The sequence below is a fragment of the Mytilus californianus genome, unplaced genomic scaffold, assembly GCF_021869535.1.
Source record: "Mytilus californianus isolate M0D057914Y unplaced genomic scaffold, xbMytCali1.0.p SCAF_4, whole genome shotgun sequence".
Taxonomy (NCBI): domain Eukaryota; kingdom Metazoa; phylum Mollusca; class Bivalvia; order Mytilida; family Mytilidae; genus Mytilus; species Mytilus californianus.
In genome coordinates, this window is record NW_026262690.1 from 105,797,504 (window position 1) to 105,804,206 (window position 6,703).

General features: G+C 33.4%; 1 long non-coding RNA gene across 1 annotated transcript; it reads left to right on the forward strand.

Moving 5' to 3' along the window:
- The first annotated feature begins 4,377 nt into the window (after positions 1-4,377).
- Positions 4,378-6,400, forward strand: LOC127738997 (uncharacterized). The gene is made up of 2 exons (XR_008000238.1): positions 4,378-4,544; positions 5,916-6,400. It is a non-coding gene; the product is annotated as an uncharacterized LOC127738997 (long non-coding RNA).
- The last annotated feature ends 303 nt before the right edge of the window (positions 6,401-6,703 follow it).

Consider the following 6,703-nt stretch of genomic DNA (forward strand, 5'->3'; position numbering starts at 1 on the left):
TTCTTTTTTATCCCAGCCCTACGTTTTTTCATTATTCCGAGGAAAAAAAAACAGTTAATCAAGTTTAGACCCTCTTCAACACCCACATTTCATGCTGGATAATTAGACATTGACCACTATATATAACGTGTTATAAAACTAGGTTGCTGTTAATTGTCACATCTATATTCCGGTAATCTCGACAAGTTTCTAAGACCTTAATTTATCATCAGCTCGTATCTTGTCACAAACAGAATAAATTGTCACGTACGTTTCAGTAATCACGGCTTCCTTTCTTTAAAAGATGGATGGATTTGCCCTTCCTGTTGTATGGCGAATGAAGCAAACAATTAAAAAAGGTATTACAGCACGTTATGAAGATTTTAGCCATAAGCCAATAGTACTGGAAATATTGTCGAAATTATTAAGCGGACAATGTACCATTAGAAATTCATAACGGAAATTAAGCCACATTAATTTGATTTTTAACTCTATGAATTCGATCCGGTGCTCGCACCAAATGGGGGCATTATAAGGTTTTTACTAAATACAAAAAATTACTTTAAACATCCTGTAGAAAAATGACAAATATTTTTACATGAAATTTGCATAGAATTAAAAAAAAAATTATCATCTGCTCCTATGGTTGAAACAAAGATGTTCACCGTCATACTATATCAAATTTTCTCAGAATCAATATGAAAGCAAAAAAAAAAAGAAAAAGAAAAGAGAGATAACTATTCAACGCTTTTGGCGCATTATGTATCCCTCTTCAAAATAAATAAAAATAAGTAATTGACGTGTCCTGAAAGTGGACAGAATTGAAGCATATATAAAAATGCTTTGCGTTTTCCTAAATTGAAAGTCTGAACAAAATTGCCTGAGACAATTCACAAGATTGTATCTTCCTTTACTTCCTATGTCATTGTATGAAATCTACTCCGACGTACAGCCACCGATTGTAGGTTTTAGTGTGTTTTGAGCTTGCTTTTAGTAACTGCGAGCATTTTCTGATACGTATGTTGCTATTATTTTTGATTTTGAATTTTTGTCTATGTTATGTAATCATACTACAAGTATAAAAGAGTGAAATATACCTTTCCTGTTATACGATCTTGTGCGTACCGTTTTTGTGTTTATTGAACAGATATATCATGTTAAGGAGGGGTATTTGCGAAAAATACCAGTCGAGAGAATGTTAAATTTCGCGAGCCGTAAGGCGAGGGAAATTCATTCTCAAGACTGGTATTTTTCGCAAATACCCCTCAAGAACATGCTATATCTGTTTAATTACACCGAATGTTAACGTACAAAACGCATTGATGATCGTGACATAAAACGCATTGATGATCGTGACATTACAAGCGTCCAGTCGGATAGAGTATTTTTTGGCAAATACCACGGCAGAGAGGATAAGAAAGGCATATCGTTTTGCATATACCCCGGCGCTGTTAAAAATGAACGATATTCATTTGATAAAAGTAAATTGGTGAAAAATACACTGGCTATCAACCAATCAAAACCCAGGATTCTTACATAAGGTGTAATTACGTTTGTTATTACCACAGATCATTCTTTTGAGTACCGTTTGTTGTTACCACAGATCATTCTTGTGCGTACCGTTTGTTATTACCACAGATCATTCTTTTGAGTACCGTTTGTTGTTACCACAGATCATTCTTGTGCGTACCGTTTGTTATTACCACATATCATTCTTGTGCGTACCGTTTGTAATTACCGCATATCATTCTTGAGAGTACCGTTTGTTATCACCACAGATCATTTTTGTTCGTTCCGTTTGTTATTACCACATATCGTTCTTGTGCGTACCGTTTGTTATTTCCACAGATCATTCTTGTGAGTACCGTTTGTTATAACCATTGGTCGTTCTTGTGTGTAGCGTTTGGTCCACTGATCGTTCTTGTGTGTACCGTTTGTTATTACCACTGATCGTTCTTGTGCATACAGTTTGCTATAACCACTGATAGTTTTTGTGCATACTGTTTGTTATTACTACTGATTGTTCTTGTGTTTACCGTTTGTTCTTACCACTGGTCATTTTTGTTTTTACCGTTTGTTCTTACCACTGGTTGTTCTTGTGTTTACAGTTTGTTATTACCACTGAGCATTCTTGTGTGTATCGTTTGTTATTACCACTGATCGTTCTTGTGCATACGGTTTTTATTACCACTGATCGTTCTTGTGTATCGTTTGTTATTACCACTGATCGTTCTTGCGTGTACTGTTTGTTATTACCACTGATCGTTCTTATGTGTACCGTTTGTTATTACCACTGATGGTTCTTGCGTTTACCGTTTGTTAGTACCACCGATCCCTCTTGTGTGTTCCGTTTGTTATTACTACTAATCGGGATTTAAAAGGGGTTGAGCTTTGAAAAGAAGTAGCATTAAATGCCATCAAATAACAGTGTGTCATTTGCACATATATGTTCATATATCAATATGCTCTAAAACTTTCCTCATCAACGAAATTTCGAAACAATTGCATTAACTTACAAGATCAACAAGAATTTTGTAACCGCCGTCAACTAATATTCAGCATCAAAAAGTCGTTTGATATTTTATATGTTTCTGATGGCATTTCCTTGACTTAGCGTAAAAGACGAAGACAAGGAAAAATAGCAATATATATCAATATAAGTAATTGAAATCTCTTTTATCTATAACTATAAGGCAGCGTTATCCTAATTAGACTCTAGCATTACATGATTTACATCAGATGGAATTAAAATATATACAGAGATGTCAATATTTTCCTTTTTTCTTTATGCTTTTATAAGACTTCTGTCAATATCACCTAATATAAACTGTGATCTTTATGAGAATTCCCAACTGACTTTCTTTTTATGAAATATTGGTCATTTCGGTTATATTCAGAAGAGTTCGAAAAGAATTGTGACACAATATCACTTGAATATAATGCCGTAAATCTCATGTGGATGATAAAAATATATCCAAACATTTACCAATCTGATTGAAGAGCTCAACATTTATCAAGAATTCTTAATGGAGAGGTTCGCTTGAGCTTAAAAAAGCTTTTCTGACAGAATGAAGTTATTTTCTTTGCCTACATCCATTAACAAACATCTCAAACTTATGTACAGACCAATCGACACGCAATGTATTAAAATATGATATAGACAGATTTTGATTTATGATATTGTTAGCAAATTTTGGCATTAACATTTCATAACACAGAGTTTTGTATAAAATCTACATGATTTTACATCTGTTAAAGGAAATTTCAAGGAAATCATATTGGAGATTAAAATTATATATAAAAGTTTCATTTTTTTTTTGGTAATTAAAAAAGCAATATATTGTTTATTTCAGTACTTCGGTACTGTCATGAAAATACAAATATTGTGTTATCAAAATTTGCTGTAACAAAATTTAGAAAATATTTTAGAATAAGGAATACCTCTTCCACGTGTTAAACTCTGATTCCTTGCCTGGCTTTGGCTATACGATTAAATCAAAGGGACATAGGGGTAAAAAAGAAACTGGGAAAAAGTAGGGAAGTGGGGAAAAAATACAAAATAGCGGGATTTGGGAAATGAGCTCCCCCATGTCATTCTCTCCTTGACCTTTTAGATTTATAAGGTGTTTTTTTTTTAATACGTTTTTGATTTTGATTTTCTTTTTTGGCTTCGAGAATGACTGAAGAGACACTTATTGTCGAAAACTTGTACATTAAAATTGGTACCGTTAATGTTATTATTCAAATTCATGACACAACAACCCTACACAACCTTGACAAAACACAAAACAAATAAACCGCGTTTTATTGTTGTTCATCATCTTGAAGTCACTATGAGAGACCTGTATCGAGCAAAGGATCAGACGGTCCCTTGCACTGGAGTTAATTGCTTAATGTATTGATTACTCGTTAACGCTAAACCAAGGAGGGAATGACATGGGGGAGCTCATTTCCCAAATCCCGCTATTTTGTATTTTTTTCCCACTTCCCTACTTTTTCCCAGTTTCTTTTTTACCCCTATGTCCCACATTCCCACTTTTTACCCTCTATATCCCACATCCCAAAAAGAATGTTATTTCTCTCATGTTTGTATCAAAGCACACACATGCAGGGTTACATCAAGTTATCCGACTAACACGGTCAAAGAAATCCAACATATTCTGTCATGATTTGCTGACAATGCCATTTTTACATCGCGATGACCGTGAGGGCATTCCGATGTATTGCTATCGCCTAGATTTCCATTACGTAACTTTCGTTTTGGGTTTGTAACCGATCTATAAACATGATAAATACGCGGATATTAACGAGTGCAAACTAACATTCCTTATCGTTTGTTATAAATACATCTCTTCAATGAATACTGATAAAAATATTTTTGTTTAGAACATAAATCAGAGACATATATACACAGAGATTGGCAACTGTAACAGTGGTCAGCGAAATCCAATTAAAAACACGCATCACACGAGACTTTAACGAGATCGCCATTTTGCATCTGATCATGACAAGTTCACCACCGCTTCGATTTTTATTTTACATCAAGCTTTTCAAAACAGCATAATGTAAGTATATATTTCAATTTCGTAAATTACTTACCTTGTTTTATTCAGTTTGTAGTAATTGTTAGTTAAAATATTGTGACGATTAACGTTTTATTGTGGTCAATAATAAGGGGAAAGCTTGGCCGACATGGATGTTATGAAAATTTTTTACACGGACGTATTTTTTATTAAAACCTTTTCATTCGAAAAGGAATAAAACCATTTATGAGATGAATCACTTTTCCCAAGACATACTGGTTTTGTGTAAATATGTTGAATTTTTTATTAAATCACCCACTTTGATGCAATTTACAATTAAAATTCAGTATTCTCGCTGTCGGCCACGTTCAATTTTTAAAATGTAAAGACAGGCCCCTGTCCATGTCTACAGTCAATAAACTTTTCCATCTTTAGAGACTAATTATTCCCAGCACATGAATTACTTTCTTATGACATACTGGATTTGTGTATAACAGTTGTTTTTTACATAGTTTCACCCACTTTGATGCAATTTACAATTAAAAATGACCATTCAAGCTGTGGCCATTTTCATTCTCTTCAATATAAAGACAGGCCCCTGTCCATGTCTACAGTCAATAAACTTTTCCATCTTTAGAGAATAATTATTCCCAACACATGAGTTACTTTCTTATGACATACTGGATTTGTGTATAACAGTTTTTTTTTCCATAATTCACCAGCTTTGATGCAATTTACAATTAAAAATGACCATTCAAGCTGTCGGCCATTTTCATTCTCTTCAATATAAAGACAGGCCCCTGTCCATGTCTACAGTCAATAAACTTTTCCATCTTTAGAGAATAATTATTCCCAGCACATGAATTACTTTCTTATGACATACTGGATTAGTGTATAACAGTTGTTTTTTCCATATTTTCACCAGCTTTGATGCAATTTACAATTAAAAATGACCATTCAAGCTGTCGGCCATTTTCATTCTCTTCAATATAAAGACAGGCCCCTGTCCATGTCTACAGTCAATAAACTTTTCCATCTTTAGAGAATAATTATTCCCAGCACATGAATTTCTTTCTTATGGCATACTGGATTTGTGTATAACAGTTGTTTTTTCCATATTTTCACCAGCTTTGATGCAATTTACAATTAAAAATGACCATTCAAGCTGTCGGCCATTTTCATTCTCTTCAATATAAATACAGGTACCTGTCCATGGCTACAGTTTATAAAATTGTCCATCTTTAAAGAACAAATGTACCCATCACCATTGATCACAGGAATTACTTTCCCAAGACATACCGGTTTGGTGTATATAAATTGTTTTTTTTATTATTTCCACCACTTTGATGACATTTACAAGTTTATATACATGTATATTTACATTCAGTATCTGACAGCATTTTTTTTTAACAGGATCCTGCATGTTATAAAAGAACAAAGATGTTGATCAAATTTACCTAACAGTGCAGCATACAAGAGATGTAATATCATATATGTGCTGAATGTAGGACTCCCTAGCCTTTCTGATTGAAAAAAAGATTCCCTGGCAGACAGGAACAACTATTAGTGATGACTTTTTTCAAATGTTACTGCACAGTCATGTAGTGGACCGATTACATGTACTACTATCAATGTGATACTAAAAAATGGTTTTGTAAGAGAGAAAATGACATGTGCTTATCCTGACTGTGAAAACACCACATTATTGTAGTTCAAATATCATAGTTCATATGCCAAACTTGATGTACATTGTATGCAATTTTTGTGCAAGTGATGGTGACATCATTGAACTAAGAATAAATACAAGACTCCGCATTCAATCTATTGAATTTGAAACAGAAGTGGCAGTTGTGCAGAGACTATACGGATAAAAATGCAAATAAATATCTTGTGTTCAACTTCATTTGTCTTCTTTACGTTTACAAAGTATACATGCACATAATTTTTACATATATGTATAACAATATGATGATGTAGTATGATTGCCAATGAGACAATGATTTACATGTATGACTATCATTGGAAGGCCACTCTATAATATCTTTGTATATCATGAGAATGGAAATGCTACCTTTGTAGCATAAAGGTAGCATAATGTAAAAAAAGGGAAAATGTTCATTTATTCAACAACACTCCTGTGAATATATATCTTGACAGTACTAAAGGCAAAATATTTCGTTTCACAAATTCCTTCCTCTCCT